General features: G+C 43.9%; 1 protein-coding gene and 1 non-coding gene across 2 annotated transcripts in view; one reads left to right on the top strand and one right to left on the bottom strand.

Moving 5' to 3' along the window:
• The window catches only part of STOX1 (storkhead box 1), a 50,932-nt gene that overhangs the window by 27,804 nt on the left and 3,284 nt on the right, over window positions 1–19,844 (bottom strand). The gene's annotated exons all lie outside the window — the stretch shown is intronic.
• Window positions 7,711–7,817, top strand: LOC123381049. The gene has a single exon (XR_006587548.1). It is a non-coding gene; the product is annotated as a U6 spliceosomal RNA (small nuclear RNA).

Raw genomic sequence — 19,844 nt, 5'->3', positions numbered from 1 at the left:
AACATAAGACCTGCAAAGAACGAGGAACCTGTGACCCACATGCAGGGGGGAAAGTAGGCAACAGAAACTGCCTACAGGGACCAGATGACAGATTTAGACTTCAAAGTGGCCATTATATGTTCTAAGAACCAAAGGAAACCATGCTTAAAGAAGTAAAGTATAAAGACAGCGTCTCACCAAATAGACAGTATCAATGAAGAGAAACTATAAAAACCAAACACAAATTCTGGAGTTGAAAAGTACAATGACCCAACTTAAACATTCATGTGAGGGGCTCAACAGCAGATTTGCAATGGCAGAAGAGCCAGGGAACTTGAAGATCAGTAGAGATCACATGAGCAAGCCAAAGAACAGAAAACAGAACGAAGATAAATGAACAGGGCTTCAGAGAAATGCAAGACGTCTTTAAGTACACCAGTGTAGGGGCGCCTGGGTGGCTCAGTCGGTTGAGCGTCCGGCTTCGGCTCAGGTCATGATCTCAGGGTTTGTGAGTTCGAACCCCGCGTCAGGCTCTGTGCTGACAGCTCAGAGCCTGGAGTCTCCTTTGGACTCTGTGTCTCTCTCTCTCTCTCTGCCCCTCCCCTGCTCACACTCTGTCTCTCTCTCTCTCTCTCTCTCTATCTCTGTCTCTCTCAAAAGTAAATAAACATTAAAAAAAAATTAAAAAAAAAATAAGTACACCAGTGTATGTCTGAGGAGGAATACCACAAGTTCGGGAGGAGGAGAAAGGAGCAGAAAGATTTGAAGAATTAATGGTAAAATGTTCCCAAATTTTGAAAACCAATCTACATACCTGAGAAGTTCAAAGAACTTCAAGTAAGATAACGCTTCACACAACACAGTGGAGTGAAAATACCAAAAGCCAAAGACAAGAAGAAAACCTTGAAAGCAGCCGGAGAAAAACAACTCACATACAAGGGAGGTCCAAACAGATGAACAGCTGACTTCTCACCCAAAACAACAGAGGCCAGAAGGCAGTGCATACAGATTTATTTTTATTTTCTCAGTGTACAACATATTGAAAGTGATGAAAGAATAAACTGTGTCTAGGGCACCTGGGTGGCTCAGCTGGTTGAGCAACTGACTCTTGATTTCAGCTCAGGTCATGATCTCACAGTTCGTGGGATCAGAGCCCCGAGTCCGGCTCGGAGCTGACATCGAGGAGCCTGCTTGGGATTCTCTCTCTCTCTCCCTTTCCCTGCCCCTCCCCTGCACATAATGCTCTCTTTTTCTCTCTCTCTCAAAATAAATAACCTTAAAAAAAATAAAAAGAATAAATTGTCTCTGACCCAGAACACTTCAGGTGTGCACTCCAGATAAAATTAATAAAGATGAATATTAAAAACCAAACAATACTCTAATTAAAAGATTTTAAAATTTAATGACTTTTTACTGCCACAATTGGATGTCAAGTGTATTAGAAAGTGAGTTAAGATCCACATGATTCATTATGCTCATGGAGCACTCAAATTTCCTATAATGTTGAGGCTCCCTCTTCCTCCATCCTTTTTGCAAGGATAGAGTTGTGTTTGGCTTTGTGTGATAAGGGTGACTTCCAGGCCCCTTTAGATAGCCTCAGGATGGGGCCTGGTTGCCAGAACAAGCCTTGACTACAAGTTTGGAACTTTCAGCCCCACTCCCGAACCTCTGGGGATGAGTGAGGGACTGGAGATCTCATTCTTCACCAATGGCCGGTAACTTAGTAAGTCACGTCTATGTAATGAAACCTCCATGAAAACGAAGTTGGGAGAGTTTTTGGATTAGTGAATAGACCAAGGTGCTGGAGAGGGCATGAACCACTGAACTCCTCTCCCCGACACCTTGCCCTATGCATCCCTTCTGTTTGGCTGTTTCCTGTGTTGTACCCTTTATAATAAGCTGAGGGGCACCTGGGTGGCTCAGTCGATTAAGCATCGGACTCTTTGATTTCAGGTCGTGATCTCAAAATTCATGGGATTGAGCCCCAAGTCTGGCTCTGTGCTGACAGCGCAGGGCCTGCTTGGGATTCTATCAGTGCCCTCTCTCTCAAAATAAACATTAAAAAAATATGTAACAAGTCGTAACAGTGCACTTTTCCTGAGTTCTGAGTTATTCTAGCGAATTAATGAACATGAGGTGATTGTGAGAATGCGTGATTTTTTTTTTTTTTTTTTTTTTTTTTTTTTGGGAGGGAGAGGGAGATTGAGAGAATCTTAAACTGGGTGTGGAGCCTGATACAGGGCTGTATCTCAGGACTATGAGATCATGACCTGAGCTGAAATCAAGAGTCAGACGGACGTTTAACTGAGCCACTCAGGCACCCCAGGGAACTCCTGATTTTATAGTCAAGTTAGGAGTGTTGGTAACCTGGGGGACCCAATACTTACAACAGTTATCTGAAAGGGGGGCCAGTCTTGTGAGACTGAACCCTAAAACGTGTGGAGTCTGATGCGAACTCTGGGCAGTCAGTGTCAGAATTGTGGGACACACCCAGTTGGCATCTGCAGAGAATCAGCTGGTGTCCAGAGGAACCACACCTCTCACTCCCGCCTCCTTGGTCAGGAAGGTCCCTATGACTCCAGCCCTCCCACAGCCCCTCCCCCCCTTCAAGAAGCTGGCAAAACTACACAAAAGTCTAAGTGCAAACAAATGAGATGAGGGGAAAATGGGTGATGGGCATTGAGGAGGGCACTTGGGATGAGCACTGGGTGTTGTATGTAAGCCAATGTGATAATAAATTATATTAAAAAAATAAACAAATGCAATGTCATGGAATCTCAGCTAATGACAAAAGTGTCAACTTTAAAGTGAGTATGATAAATACATACATACATACACACATACACACATACATACAATGAGCATGTACACAATATTCAACTCCAAGGAAGCTTCTTCTGCAACACCAAACCCACCAGGGCTCCTTATGGTTTAGGGAAGTTGAAAAGTTAGTGTTTCAGAAACCCTAAGCCTTCGTTTCCTAAACGTCAATCATTTGGGTCAATTTGGGATTTGGGACCTATCTACATATATAATATTTACCTTAAAATCAACTGTATTAAAATCATTACTAAAGAAACTTTATGTCCCAACTGTAAGTGGAAAATCAGTATTATTAGCTATTAACAGGAGATACACCTTACTTCATTAAAAAAAAAAGCTTAATGGTTAAATGTGTATCTAGGGGCACCTATCTGGCTCAGTCAGTAGAGCACGCAATTCTTGATCTCAGGGTCATGAGTTTGAGCCCCATGTTGGGTGTAGATTACTTAAACAAATTAAAAAAATAAATGTATATCTAAATCAACTTGCGTGCCATCACCAATCCTATATACGCCACACCTTGCCCTAATCCATTGTGTGGGATGAAAGGGTGAGAACAGAAACAGAAGACACTGTCTTTGTGAAGCGCCCTGGGTTTGAGAATCAGGCTTCCCTCTGAGGAGACTGTCTTTGCCTTTCTTCTCAAGGCACATCAAGGAAACACCTTTACAGTGCATTCAGTTAGAACACTAAGTTTTTAAAAATTTAAAAATTTAAAAAAATGTATTACCAGGGCTTTCAACCAGCAAATACAATTAGAGGCAGCTGCAGGGCTAGACAATTAAGTTCAGTTTAAAAACAAAAAACACAGCCCTGGGCTTTCTGAAAAGCACCATCACCAAATGCCACTGCTCTCCAGGGACAGCCAGTTTATGTGACCCACAATTACCATTTAAAGCCCACACCATTCCTTTATTCCCTTTCTTACAGTTATGGAGAAGTGAGATGATGAAAAGTTTAGAATGGATTCTGGCAAAGGCTGGGGCTAAAACGAAACAAAAACAAAGCAAATATCAAACTGCTCCCTACAGGTAATTTTTTTTTTAACCTCTCTTCCAAGAGGAATCACAGTCTGGTGTAGAGGGATGGAAAGACCAGGCTCCCAGCCTTACTGGCTTGCCATCTTTGTGCACAGAACCTTCGGGTCAAAGAGACAAGAGAGGCCTCCCACACAGAAGACAAGGCGGGGGCTCGCCTTGAGCATCATGGTTCTCCGCGTTCAGGGTGGTTCAGCGATGAACGACCCTGGTTAGGATTCCTTCTGTAGCTCCCAGAAGCTGCAAGTGCCTCTGTCAGATGGGAAGTGGGCAGAAATTGAAAGAGTGGACCTAGGCCGGCCGACTCCATTTTGTTCTGTGTCCTACATCTTGAGTGACTATGTCCCGGACATGGCCCCCTTTTCCGGGCAAACCGCAGAAAGAAATTCCCGCTCACCCGCTAAAACCCCCTCCCCTTGAGTAACTTCTCGCTCACCCGTTCAAACTTCCCGTTCAAACCACACCCGGCAACCTGCGCAACGGGACTCTGATCCTTCCCCAGCCAATTGGCTAAGGCCACGACCATCACCCCACCGACTGCCCCTAGACCCCTATAAAACCTTTGTGCTTTTGAAACTCTCTCTCTCTCTGGCATCTCACCGCTGCGTCGGTGCAGGTAGGAGACTGAGCTCGAGCTAGCTCGAATAAAGGCTCTTTGCTTTTGCATCGGACTCGGCTCCCTGGTGGTCTTTGGGGATCGCGAATTCTGGGCATAACAAAACCATGCAATTTTCAATTTTTCAAATGTAATTTTTATTCACTCTAGATTAAAAGTAATGTAGATTGTTCCCTATTTTTAGGAAATAATGATTTCTATATCAAACAGTCAGAAAAGGCCAGGAATTACTGGCCTGCGAGAATCATTCAGTGATTCAGTGGGACGAGAACAGCACAACACGGTAGGAAACACGCCCACTCTACAGACTGAAGCTCAAGTCCGAGGCAGCCGGGAACTGGCCAGTGGCAGGACAAGTTAGGAATGGAAGCCAGGTCTCACGGACTCAGAGGCCACTAATGCCTGATTGAATCTGAAAAAGCAAAGCCTGGGGCACACTAATAAATATTAGTGCAGCCCTAATAGAGAAAAAGTTGTTTCTGTGTCTGTTTCAACACGGTAGTGATCTTTTGTCACATGGAACCAAGATGGCCAAAGTACACCCTCCAGAGTGACAGAATGAGGCCTCCAGGACGGTTTGATGGCAGATTCGAGTACTGCCCAAGTGCCTGGCCTGGCACTCTGTGTGATCCACAATAATAATGAATTGCTAGCATTTACTGAGGATTCATCATTGCTGGCTGGGCACTTTTCTAAGTGCTTTACCTGCATTGTTTCATTTACTACTCCAACAACCCAATGTAGTCGTATTATGTAAGTTTTACAGACGGGGAGGTAGAGCTATGGAGAGTTAAACACACTGTCCACTGTCTCGGTAGCCTTGTGAAGCCAGGCAGTCTAGCTCCAGAGCCAGTGCTCTTGACCACTGGTATTTATTGAGCACTATGTTCTGAAATCCCTCTTCCTCCTTCTTTTTTTTTTTTTTTTTAATTTTTTAATGTTTATTTTTTTAAGAAAGAGAGAGGGGCGCCTGGGTGGCTCAGTCGGTTAAGCGGTCGACTTCGGCTCAGGTCATGATCTCGCGGTCCGTGAGTTCGAACCCCGCGCCGTGCTCTGTGCTGACAGCTCAGAGCCCGCAGCCTGTTCCAGATTCTGTGTGTCCCTCTCTCTGACCCTCCCCCATTCATGCTCTGTCTCTCTCTGTCTCAAAAATAAATAAACGTTAAAAAAAAAGAGAGAGAGAGAGAGAGAGAGTGCGCGCTCTCAAGAGCTTGAGCGGGGGAGGGGCTGAGAGAGAGGGAGAAACGGAATCCAAAGCAGGCTCCAGGCCTGAGCTGTCAGCACAGAGCCTGACATGAGCTTGAACCCATGAACCATGGGATCATGACCTGAGCTGAAGTCGGAGGCTTAACCAACTGAGCCACTCAGGCACACCGCTCTTCCTCCTTCTTAAATATTGGCCCTAACCAGTGGCATCAGAGGCCCCCAAAGAGCCCAAGCAAAGGCTGGGAGAAGGAGGCCTGTAAGCCACTTGGGCTTTGGTGGAAGGCAGCAGTGAAGCTGGGTTGGGCCTGACCTGGATAAGGTCTGGCCAGAATTAGCACCTTTTAATTTGGGTCAATTAGCAGGAACTGGGGGTGGCCTCCTAGCCTCTGCCTTGAAGGAGAACTGAGAATAAAATGACAGGTATGTTTCTCAGTGCAGGAAATGCCACTTGGCCTATGTCCACAGGGCTAGGAGACCTTGCACTGCTCACTGTGCCCTCCTGGCACCCAGGTCGGAGCTGGCCTAGCATGGTTCTTGATCAACAACTAAAGGAAAGGCCTTGATCAGTTCCAGGCAGGATGCAGACAGGAAAAAGACCTGAAAACACTTCTTTTTCCTTTTTTTATTTTTTTTAAATATTTATTTTTGAGAGAGAGACAGAGACAGAGCATGAATGGGGCAGGGGCAGGGACAGAGAAAGAGAGAGACACAGAATTGGAAGCAGGCTCCAGGCTCTGAGCTGTCAGCACAGAGCCCAACGTGGAACTCAAACCATGAGCCACAAGATCATGACCTGAGCAGGAGTCAGACTCTTAACCTACTGAGCCACCCAGGCGCCTCCTTGAAAGCATTTCTACCCTCCAATCCCCAAACCCACTCCCAACCGGACAAAACCCCCCACCAACCCAAACCACCACAATAAACAGGTATCTGCTGATGCTCTTAAAACTTAAGTTAGCATCATCTTTAGTTGCCTTTCAAAATACTTTTCCCCTTAGTTGATACGGATTTTCTAATTTTTCCTAAAGGATCTGTTCCTTTTTGATCCTCAGTGCCCCTGTGCCTCTCCAGAATTTAAATAGGTCTTCTGCGGTTTCTCTTTCCTCTGCTTCCTCCTGCCCCTACCTTGCTTACTCCTTGGTATCTGGAAGGCATTTGATTTCACAGGTTTTCAAAGACTCCAGAGGTCAAAGGTCAACACTTACATTTGTAACACACAGTCAGAAAAAAAGAAGATTTAGGAGAGAGATATATACATCAGAAGATTCAATGTTGTTAAGATATAAAGCCTCCTCAAATTAATCTGTAGATTTAACACAATCCTAATAAAGATTCTAGCAGGATTTTATTCTTTGTAGAAATTGACAAGCTGAGTCTAATGTTTGTACAGAAAAGTAAAGGGGGGGTGCCTGGCTGGCTCAGTCAGTAGAGCATATGGCTCTTGATCTTCAGGTAATGAGTTGAAGCCCTATGTTGGGTGTAGAACGCTTACATAAACTTAAAAAAACAAAAATCTTTAAAAAATAAACAAATCAACCCATGTAACTGAGACATTGTCCTAATACGCAGTTACTGTGATACAACCCTTTAAAAAAAGAAGAAAAAGAAAAGAGAAGAAAAGGACCCATTACAGACAAACAAAAGAAAGAAAGTTGGATTTCAAGATCTACTATATAGCTAGTCATCAAAACATGGTAGTTTTGGTGAAATGACAGGTTATAGACATCAAAGGAAGAGAACATAGTCCAGGAATATGTGGTTAATTTCCATTCAACAAAGGGCCAATGGAGAAAGGACAGTCTCTTCAACAAATAGTTCTTAAAAAATTGGACATACATATGCAGAAAAATGAACCTCAACACATATATCATATACAAACACATACACGAAATGCATCAGAAAACCAAACATAAACCAGAAGTATAAAATTTTTAAAAATTTCTTGGACAAAAATCTTTATGATCTTAGTAAGGCAAAGATTTCTTAGGACGCAACAAACACACAAAGGAAAAATTGATAAATTGTACTTCATTAAAATTAAAAATTCTGGTGCTCGCTTCGGCAGCACATATACTAAAATTGGAACGATACAGAGAAGATTAGCATGGCCCCTGCGCAAGGATGACACGCAAATTCATGAAGCGTTCCATATTTAAAAAAAAAAAAAAAAAAATTAAAAATTCTGATTTTCATAAGGTGCTGGTAAAAAGAATAATACACAAAACAAAGACTGGGAGAGGGGTGCCTAGGTGGCTCAGCTGGTTAAGCATCCAACTTCAGCTCAGCTCATGATCTCCCAGTTGCTGAGTTCAAGTCCCAATTCAGGCTCTGTGCTGACAGCTCAGAGCCTGGAGCATGCTTCAGATTCTGTGTCTCCTTCTCTCTCTGTCCCTCCTCCATTCGTTCTCTCTCTCTCTCTCTCTCTCTCTCTCTCTCTCTCTCTCTCTCAAAAATAAACATATTTATTAAATTTTTTACATTTTATTTATTTGAGAGAAAGAGAGAGAGAGAGAGTGCGCAAGCTGGGGAGAGAGCCAGAAAAACAGAGAGAGATAATCTCAAGCAGGCTGCACAGTCAGTGTGGAGTCTGATGCACAGCTCCATCCCACAACCCTGGGATCGTGACCTGAGCCGAAATCAAGAGTTAGACGCTCAACCAACTGAGCCACCCAGGCACTCAACAAATAAACATTTTCTAAGAAATTTTAAAAAAAGACTGGGAGAAAACGCTTGCAAAACACATATATGATAAAGGACTTGTATCTAACATATATGAAGAACTTGTACAATCCAATAAGGGAAAAAACATTTTTTTTTAATGGGCAAAAGATCTTAGCAGACACTTTACCAAAGAAGATACAAATGGCAAATAAACACATGAAAAGATACTCAGCTCACTAGGCATGAGAGAAATACAAATTAAAACCAAAATGAAGTACCACTATCCATCTATTAGAATAGCCAAAAATTATCAAACTAAACAAAAGACAGTATCAAATGCTAGACTAGAATACTCCTACATTGGGAATGCAAAATGCTTTGCCACTGGGGAAAACAGCTCTCTAATCCCACTAGGTATTTACCCAAGAGAAATAAAAACACATACCCATACCAAGACCTGTGGTTAGTTAATGTTCGTTGCAGCTTTATTCATAATCACTAAAATCTGTAAGCAACCCAAGTATCCATCAACTGGGTGAATGGAAGGACACATTGAGGAACATCTACAAGTTACAATACTACTCGGCAACAAAAGGAATGAATTACTGATACACACGCTGATCAATCTCAAAAGCATTATCCAAAGTGAAAGAAGCCCGACTCAAAATGCTTCATTTATGACATTCCAAAAAAGGCAAAACTATGGGGACAGAAATCAGATCAGTGGCTGTCGGGATCAGGGTGAAAGGATGGAACTGATCACAAAGGGACTCTAGGGAATTTTGGGGGGGGGAGGTGATGGAAATACACTATACCTTTAAGTTCAAGTTTGTTTATTTATTTATTTTGAGAGAGACAGAGATAGCGTGGGTCGGGTAGAGGCAGAGAGAGAGGGAATCTCAATCAGGCTCCGAGCTGCCAGCTCAGATCTCGACGAGAGGCTCAAACTCACGAAACCATGAGATCATGACCTGAGCTGAAACCAAGAGTTGGACGCTTACCTAACTAAGCCACCCAGGCGTCCCAGAAATACCCTATATCTTAATTGTGGTAGTGGTTACCTGTTTACATTTGTCCAAACTCAAACTTGTATACCTAAAAAGAATAAATTTTTCTGTATGTAAATTATGCCTCACTAAACCCCCAAAAAGAAGCCAAATATTTCATTTTTAAAATGTAACTTATAAGCAATTGCATTTATGTAAGACTAATCAGCCATGGAAAAATTTGTGTTGCCAGACCCTTCCATCAAATAAATACACTTACAACTGATGGTTTTAGACTTGAGGAGACAAAAGCTGTTTTGATTTAAAAAGAATTTTCACGGGGCACCTGGGTGGCTCAGTCAGTTAAGCTTCTGACTTAGGCTCAGGTCTTTGTCTCATGTTTCATGAGTTCAAGACCCACATCAGGCTCTCTGCTGTCAGTGTGGAGTCCATTTCGGATCCTCTGTCTCTCTCTCTCTCTCTCTCTCTCTCTCTCTCTCTCTTTCTCTCAAAAATAAACACTTAAAAAATATATGGGGCGCCGGGGTAGCTCAGTCGGTTAAACGTCCCACTCCTGATTTTGGCTCAGTTCACGACCTCACCGTTTGTGAGATGGAGCCTCATCAGGGTCGGTGCTAACAGTGTGGAGCCTGCTTGGGATTCTCTCTCCCTCTCTCTGCCCCTTCACAGCTTGCTCTCTCTCTTTCTCTCTCTGTGTCAAAAAATAAACATAAAAAAATAATAAAAATTAAAAGAGAAAAAGAATTTCACAAGGGACTTACTGATCCTTAATCACAGCTAAAGAAATGCGGCAGAGCCATAGAGAGGTGCCATGACTCAGCAAGGGGATCATTTTGAACATTCTTGCCCCAACAGATGATTTTTTTAAGTTAAATTATCATGTAAAAACCTTAATTCTGCAAATGATCTTGGGCAAGCAGTTTCTGTTTCCTCATCTGTAAAAAGTCAGCTGATCTAAAGAGTACCCTGCATTAAAATTTAAAGTCTGACTTTCCCTAACTAGCACAATTTAGCTGAACCCCCAGGGAGCCTTTGAAAGCCCTCTGACCTATAAAACCTGTGAAGTCAAACTCTACTCCTTGAAACTTCTTCCATTAATTGTGTGTGTGTGTGTGTGTGTGTGCGTGCGTGCGTGCGTGCGTGTGTGTGTGTGTGTGTGTGTGTGTGTAATATCTGATTAGGGCATTTCCATATCCAAAGCCCCAACAACTCTGGGGGCAGGGCAGGCATGGTGACTGTCATTAATAAGAGGAGGGCTGCAGGATCAGAATGCTGGGAAAACTCAGTCCCAAGTCCCATGATTAATACCCTTCAAATAGGGGCACCTGGGTGGCTCAGTCGGTTAAGCGTCTGACTTTGGCTCAGGTTTTGATCTCACGGTTTATGAGTTCAAATCCTGCGTTGAACTCTGTGCGGACAGCCTGGAGCCTGCTTCAGATTCTGTGTCTGCTCCTCCTCTGCTCACACTGTCTCTCTCTCTCAAAAATAAATAAATGTAAAAAAGAATTTTTTTTTAGTACTCTTCAAACAGCCCAGATTCTGTCCAATGTTCCCCATTTCCCCTCCCAACCTTCCATACTCCATGGCTCAGACTCCCCAGGGTAGGTGTGCTTTGGCAGTTTTTTACTTTCTCTCTCTCCATCCCACTATCACAACAGCTCAGAGACAGAGGCCCTCTACAGGCCTCTGGGCCCACCTGATGAGCCTATCAACTCCTTCTACAAGAAGACGCTCCATAGGAACCCAGAATTTCCCAAGAATTCCTCAAACGTCTCCCCAAGAAAGAGTTTGGCAAAAGAGGTTTCCATGGTAGAATAAGCTTGGAGCACTTAGATCTTTCTCCTGCCTCCCAGATGCAGGCAGTCAACAGACTAAGTTCTCCCAGAAGTCTTTGCAGTAACAAAACCTGTTTAAATGTGGTTTCCAAACGCACTTACCTAGGAAACTCTTCCATGTAATACCTGTCCACATGCCACACAGCTAGTGTTTCCACACGCAACTGGATCAGTGCTGTTAGCTTCCTTGCATTTATACTTTTTTTTTAACGACCTTTCTAGAAACCTTGTGTTTCCAAGAAAAAAAGATACCTATAACATGCTAACATTTATGTAAAAAATGGGGGCAAATATATACCTTTGTATTGCTTGTAGATGTATAAACTATCTCTGGAAGGATTAGGGAATCAGGCACTGCAGCTGTTCCCAGAGAAAAGAAATATGGCTGGGGGCAGGGAAAAGAGACGTTTTACTATGTGCCCTTTCGTACCAGGTGCATATGTTACCCTAAGCAACCCATTAAATCAAAATAACAGGTGCTAAAAAAAAAGGTAATATCTTAAAAATATACAAAGTATTCCAGAAGCGCATGAGCACACACATGCACACAGAACACCCCAACCATAATCAATACAAGAGAGAACACAGCCGCTTTTGTTGACTGTACTTTTGGTGTCCTATTCAAGAAATCATTGCCAAGACCTATGGCATGAAGCTTTTCCTCTAGGTTTTTGTTTTTTTGGTTTTTTTAGGAGTTTTACAATTTCAGGTCTTACATTTAAGACTTTAATCCATTTTTTAAAATTTTATTTTATTTTAGAGAGAGTGCAAGTGGGGAAGAGGAGCAGAGGGAGAGAGAGAGAATCTTTTTTTTTTTAACTTTATTTATTTTGAGAGAGAGAGTGTGTGTGTGTGTGAGCAGGGGAGGGGCAGAGAGAGGAGAGAGAGAGTGTCTCTGCTCACAGCAGAGTCCCACACGAGGCTTGAATCCACAAAGTGTGAGATCATAACCTGAGCCAAAATCAAGAGTTAGATGCTTATTAACCAACTGAACTACCCAGGTGCCCCAAGTTTTTAATTCATTTTGAGTTGGTTTCTGTGTACGGTCTAAGAAAAGAGTCCAATTTTATTCTTTCACAAGTGGATATCCAGTTCTCCCAACACCATTTGTCGAAGAGACAAGCCTTTCCCCATTGTGTATTCTTGGCACCCTTATCAGAAACCAGCTAACTGTGTATGTGTGGGCTTATTTCTGGCCTTTCTATTTTGTTCCACTGGTGTATATGTCTACCTTTATGCCAGTACCGTAAATGTTTTAATTATTATAGCTTTATAACACATTAAAATCAGGAATCGTGATGCCTCCAGCTTTGTTTTTCTCGTTCAAGATTGTTTTGGCTATCCAGGATCCTCTGTGATCCCATATGAATTTTAGAATGTTTTTTTCTGTTTCTGTAAAAGATGTCATTGAGAGTTTGACAGGTTGCAATGAATCTGTAGACCACATCAGATCTTCCAATCCATGAACACAGGAAAAAAATTACCTTAAACTAGCCTTATTAAATTAACACAATAAAGGCCATTTATGAGAAGCCCATAGCTAAGGTCATAATGAATGGGGAAAAAACGGAAAGCCTTGCCTCTAAGATCAGGAACAAGACAAGTATGGCCACTCTCATCACGTCTATTCAGCCTAGCCAGAGATATTAGGCAAGAAAAAGAAATAAAAGGCATCTAAATTGAAATGGAAGAAGTACAGGGCACTTGGCTGGCTCAGTTGATAGAGCATGCAACTCTTTTTTTTTTAATTTTTTTTTTTCAACGTTTATTTATTTTTGGGACAGAGAGAGACAGAGCATGAACGGGGGAGGGGCAGAGAGAGAGGGAGACACAGAATCGGAAACAGGCTCCAGGCTCTGAGCCATCAGCCCAGAGCCCGACGCGGGGCTCGAACTCACGGACCGCGAGATCGTGACCTGGCTGAAGTCGGACGCTTAACCGACTGCGCCACCCAGGCACCCCTAGAGCATGCAACTCTTGATCTCAGCTCTGAGTTCAAGCCCTACGTTGAGGGCAGAGTACTTTTAAAAAAAGGTGGGGAGGGGGAGGGGGAGAAGGAGGAGGAGAAGAAGGAGAGGAATCACTTTTTGACATGATCATATACGTAGAAAACTTGAAAAGATTCCACAAAAGAACTGCTAGAACTAATTGACAAATTCAGTAAAGTTACAGGGAACAAAATCAACATACAAAAATCAGTTGCATTTCTATACACTAACAAGTATCCAAAAAGAAAATTAGGAAAACAATCCCACTGACAATAGCATCAAAGAGAATAAAATCCTTAGGAGCAAACTGAACTGAGAAAGTGAAAGATTTGTACACTGAAAACTAACAAAAATTGATGAAAGATAAAAAAGATTTATAAATAAATGGAAAGGCTTGGTTCTTGGGTTCTTGCACTCTGTACTTTCCAAAGTGTTCTCCCAGAGGGTGTCCCATCTGAGCCTGAGGCCAACTCTGCAGAAAGGGCAGGTAGGATGCTTGCCAACAGGAGGCAACCGAGGCGCCCAGAGGACTGGATCAGAAGCTGGTCACTCAGCTGCTTAGTGGCAGAGGATTAGATCTGGGTGTCCTAAATGGCCCTCGGCCTCTCCCTACAGCTTTACTCGGAGGGCAGACCACCACCTCACGGGCGCAAACGGCACAAACTACAGTGGGTCCACAGGCTATGTAACCCTCCAAAAGAACCACCACTGCAGAAAACACTCTGGAGGAAAGATAATGTCCACATAAGGCTGGGAAAAGATTTCCTACGCACCATGTCAAATGTAATGTGTAACGTACGCATTATTCACCCCACAACTTGATACTCTTCAGTGGCCTCGGGCTCAAATCCACACCCCTCAGTATGGTGGTCAGAGTCTGTCACAGGCCAGCCCCTCTCTAGGCCCTTCACGCCACTGCCCACGTGCCACTCCACGCTCCGGCCGTGCCTGGCTGCCTGTGGTTCCCCATGTGGGCCATGCCCTGCGACACATGCCCTCCCCCTTTGCTTTATTAAAATGTGCTTCTCTGGGGTGCCTGGGTGGCTCAGTCGGTTGAGTGTCAGACTCTTTGATTTCGGCTCAGGTCATGATTCCAGGGTCGTGGGATCCAGCCCCGCGTCAGCTCCACGTTCAGAGCGTGGAGCTTGCTTGAGATTTTCTCTCTCCCTCTGCCCCTCCCCTGCTCTCTCTCTAAAATACACTAAGAAATAAAAGGCTCGATGCATGGCACAATGGGAGAAGGAAGATGACCATCTTTCACAAACAAACAAACAGTGTGGAGCTGGCCTTCTGGGACATTCACCCCTCAGTCAGCAACAGAGGTAAGAACAGAGGTGTCTAAAACTCAAGGATGACTCAATAGCTGGCTTTTCCTTGAAGAGCAACAGGCACGTGAGTACAGCCAGTGATGGGAAGCCTGCCAATGGCTGGCATGGGGGAGACCAAAGAGCACCCACTTTGGGCACCCGGCAGAGGGTACAGCATGCGGACACCCTCGGTGACAGCCCAGCTTGTTCAGAGGGTGGCACTCAGGTCTGGCCGAAGGGTGGTGTGATGGTCAGTCTCAACCGTCACTCTGGCTAGGCTACAGCTCCGTAATTCAATCAAACGCTGACCCAGGGACTGCTGTGAACATATTTTATAGATGTGATTGAAGTTTACACTCAGTTGATTTTAGGTAAGGGAGATGATCCTACTTAATCTAGATTTCAATCAGCTGAAAGGCCTTACGAGTAGAACTGAGGCTTCTCAAAAGAAGAAATTCTACCCATACACAGCAGCTTTGGCTGTGCCTCAGAGTCCCCGCCTGCCCCGCATGATGGCGAGAACTGCAGATTCTGGACTTGCCTCCCTGGCCCCCACAATCATGCAAAAGTCAATTCCTGGTAATAAATCTCTGAATACATATATCTCATACCGGTTCTGTATCTCTGATTGAACCTTGACTGATAACAGGAAGGCAGGCACCTTTCAGAAGGTGGGGAGAAAAAGGAGGCTCAGGCTGGAATGGGATTAGAAGCACTGTGATGCATGTTAAGGGCTCTGGACTTTTTCTGAAAAGCAAAGGGGAGCAGCAGAGGTATCTGAGCAGAGGAAGAGCAGAATTAGATACGCATTTTAGATGCCATTGGTCCATCTACCTGTGAGGTGGCGAATGGACTGAAGTGCACGGAGCCAGCCAAGGCTGGCTGAAAGGGAAGCCAAGGGAAGAAGCTGAAGTCAAAACTCAAGTAGGAAATGGTAAGATCTTGGGTGGACAAAGGCCTAGCAGGGGAAATGGAGAGAAAGAACTGAGTTTAAGAAACACTGAGGAGTTAAGCTTCCCCGAGCTTGGTGACCTACTGGCCTGGGGTATGAGAAAGAAGGCAGAGGAGTCCAAGCTGATTTTCAGATTAATGGTTCTTTTCATCCCAGTGGGCCTCAATGCTACATGGCAGCAACTCGAGGTGTCTTTTCTTATCCACCAGTTGCTAAATCAAAACATGGAGCCAGAAACACTCATTAACTGCCCAGATGCTACATACAGATCATCCAGCTTGGTAACAATATGCCTACAAGACACCCTGTTGTGAGCCCTTTGGCTCTTTCGGACTGAACTGTTCAGCTGTCTCAGCACAGAATAAGGAGAAAGGTAACATCTGGCAGAACAAAGCCAGAAAAACATGTGTGGAAGGATCCTGGGTAGAAAGGAGAGAGGTAAGAGCAGGGGCATGGTCCGAGCAGCTGTTTCTGCCATTTCCTGGGCCTTGGAGTGGACCAAAGCCATGGTGGCAATCTGATAGCCTCACAGGGAGAGTGAGGGCCAGGGCACTGGCTTGTGAAAAATGCCAGAACCTTCACAGGAACCATGGGAAGACCGGTAGTGAATAAAGAGGAAGGCAAGAAACGCACACACCACCACCCACGTGACAGTCCTAATTTCCATTTCCTGTCTGCAAAACGGACAGAATTATTCCAGCTTACCGCCTAACAGAAGAAAAGGAATAATCAAGCTACAAAAGACTGGGGAGATATGAAGATGTGTTTGGGAGAAAGAAGACATGGGACAGAGATATTTGTTCCTGGTGACTGTCTAAATGATCTTGACATGACCATTATTTTCTCAACAGGCTAGACACTTCTCGTCACCAGAATGACATTTTTTTTAAGTTTATTTATTTTGAGAGAAAAAGAGAGCACGAGCAAGGGGAACAACAGAGAGGAGAGAGAGAATCCCAAGCAGGCTCCATGCTGTCAGCATAGAGCCTAACATGGGGCTCGATCTCACAAACTGTGAAATCATGACCTGAGCTGAAATCCAAGAGTCAGATGCTTAACCGAATGAGCCATCCAGGCATCTTAGAATGACATTTTAAAAGAGGAAAAGACAGAATACGTATGCAAAGAATACTGGAGCACCTGCATGGCTCAGTCAGTTAAGCATCTGACTTTGGCTCAGGTCATGATCTCAGGGTTCGTGAGTTTGAGCCCCGCATTGGGCTATCAGCACAGAGCCCACTTCAGATTCTCTGTTCCCCACCCCCTCTATCTCAAAATAAATAAACTTTAAAAAAACCACAGTCTATTAATTAGAAAAAATTTTTTAAATATGTAAAGAATAAAGAGAAAGAAATTCAAATAAAGAAAACCAGCCAACCATGAGAAAAAGACAAGAAAGGATCAGAGAAAATCTTCAGAAACAATCACAAAACAAGTGATAAAACGGCAATAAATATGTATCTATCAATAATTACTTTGAATGTAAAGAGACTAAATACTCCAATCAAAAGACACAGGGTGTGAAAAAGGACAGCCTAACTGCCTATTAAGAGACGCACTTCAGACCTAAGAACACCTGCAGATTGAAATTGAGGGGATGGAGGAATGCCTGGTGGCTCAGTCTGTTAAGCATCTGATTCTTGGTTTCATCTCAGGTCCTGATCTCACAGTTCGTAAGTATGAGCCGCACGTCAGGTTCTGCACTGATAGTGCAGAGCCTGCTTGGGATTCTCTCTCTCTCTCTCCCTCTCTCTCTGCCCATCCTGTGTCTGTTCTCTCTCTCAAAATAAATAACTTTAAAGAAAAAAGAAAAAAAAGTGAGAGGATGGAAAAACATTTATCATGCAAATGGATATCAAAAGAAAGCCCAAGTAGCAATACATATGTTGGACAAACTAGACTTTAAAACAAAGACTGTAGGGGCACCTGGGTGGCTCAGTCAGTTAAATGTCTGACTTTGGCCCAAGTCATTATCTCACAGTTTGTGGGTTCGAGCCCTGCATCAGACGCTATGCTGACAGTGTGGAGCCTGCTTGGGATTCTCTCTCTCTCTCTCTCTCTCTCTCTCTCTCTCTCTCTCTCTGCACCCCCCTCAACTTGTGCTGTCTCTGTTTCTCTCAAAATAAATAAACTTTTAAAAAAATCTATAACAAGTGACAAAGAAGGGCACTATATCATAATAAAGGGGACAATCCAACAAAAAGATCTGACAATTGTAAGTATTTACGCACCCAACTTGAGAGCACCCAAATACATAAAACAGCTAATAACAAACATAAAGGAACTAATGGATTATAATACAATAATGGTAGGGAACTATATTTTTTAAATTTTTATTTATTTTTAAGTAGGTGCCACACATGGAACCCAACGTGGGGCTTGAACTCACAACCCTAAGATCAAGACCTGAGCTGAAATCAAGAAACAGACGCTTAGCTGAATGAGTCACCCAGGCGCCCCAATAGTAGGTGACTAACACCCCATTTACATCAACACACAGATCATCTAAACAGAAAATATACAAAGAAACAATGGCTTTGAGTGACACACTGGACCAGATGCATTTAACAGATACATTGAGAATATTCCATCCTAGGGGGGGCCTGGGTAGATCAGTTGGTTGAGCATCCAACTCTTGATTTTGGCTCAGGTCATGATCCCAGGGTCGTGGTATTGAGCCCCACATCAGGCTCCGTGCTGAGCATATGGAGCCTGCTTGAGATTCTCTCTCTTACTGCCCCTCCCCTGCTCTCTCACTCTAAAATAAAATTTAAATTTAAAAATTTTAAAAAGAGGAGGTGCCTAAGTAGCTCACTCGGTTAAGCATCCGACTTCAGCCTAGGTCATGATCCTGTGCTTTGTGGGTTTGAGCCCCACGTCAGGCTCTGTGCAGACAGCTCGGAGCCTGGAGCCTGCTTCGGATTCTATGACTCCCTCTCTCTGCCCCTCCCCTGCTCGCACTCTGTCTCTGTCTCTCTCTCAAAAATAAGTAAACATTAAAAAATCTTTTTAAAAAAATAAATAAAAACTTAAGGGGACTCCTGGGTGGCTCATTCAGTTAAGCATCTGACTCTTGATTTCAGCTCATGTCATGACTCACAGTCGTGAGATGGAGCCCTGCCTTGGGCCCCTCATTGGGCTCAGAGCTGGGCATGGAGCCTGCTTAAGATTCTCTCTCTCCTCTCCTTCTGCCCCTTCCCTGATCACACTCCTGCTCTCTCTCTCTCTCAAAAAAAAGGTAAAACAGCTCCATTTATGGTAGCATCCAAAAGCATACAGTTCTTAGAAACATAAATTTAACAAATGATATTCATGCCCTCTACCCTAAAAAGTACAAGCCCTTAGTAAGAAAAATTAAGAACACTCAAACATAGATATACCATGTTCATGGATTGTTAAAATGTCGATTCTCCCCCAAATTAGGATGACCAATCATCCCAGTTTGCCTGGGACCAAAAGGGTTCCCAAGATGCATGACTATCAATTCTAAAGTCAGGGCAGTCTCAGGCAAACCAGGATGTATCAGGGACATGGGGAGAGGTGGAAAGATCCTTCTATCACCTCCCTTTCACCAGTCTGACCTGCCTGATCAGACTGCCCCCCAAATCACATGCCAGAGAACTCTTGCCCAACTAAATCACAGGCCAATCCTGCAGCACCCACACATGTCACAGTGGGATGGAAAAGACTCTGTGTGAATCAGCCAACCTCTCTATGTTTATTTATTTTGAGAGACAGAGAGAGTTGAGAGAGTGTGCTCTTGAGGGGCAGAGAGAGAGAGGGAGAGAGAGAATCCCAAGCAGGCTCAGAGCTGACACAGCAGAGCCTGATGTGGGGCTCGATCTCACAAAGCATCAGATCATGACTCCAGCCAAGATCAAGAGTCAGACCCTTAACCAACTAAGCCGCCCAGGGACTCGAGCCAGCCAACTTCTAGCACATAGCCTCCCATTCAGCTATCCCCCCTTGAAGTGAACATGAAGGAAATAGGCTGACTCTATTTTCACCTTGTACACGAGCAGCTCTTAATGAAGTATGCATTAAAACACAAGCACACTCAGAAGAGCACCTGACACATGAATGGATTAATGAAGCAAGTATTTAGAAAGAGCCACAGGCATTTTTATTCAACGAGAACAGATGGAAGGCCATGCTAGGGGTGAAAGAGTAGGGACACCGCAGCTATAAATTTCAGGAGAAAGGAACAAACTGTTTGGCCAAGTGGCCTTCCCTCTCTTACCCTGGGAAGCCATCATTAACTTTTCACCACCCCAGGAGGTGTGGTCCCAGAGTAACAACTGATTCAGCCAAACAAATACAGGTGTCCCCCACCCCTAACCACCTGCAGTGGCTCAGCTTGCAGAGCAGATATTTCCCTCCAGTTTCCAGAGCTCACCCCTTTCATTTGTTAATGTCACTTGCTTATTAGAAAC

The sequence above is a fragment of the Felis catus genome, chromosome D2 (genome assembly GCF_018350175.1).
Source record: "Felis catus isolate Fca126 chromosome D2, F.catus_Fca126_mat1.0, whole genome shotgun sequence".
Classification (NCBI taxonomy): Eukaryota; Metazoa; Chordata; class Mammalia; order Carnivora; family Felidae; genus Felis; species Felis catus.
This window is presented reverse-complemented; position numbering and strand designations above follow the sequence as displayed.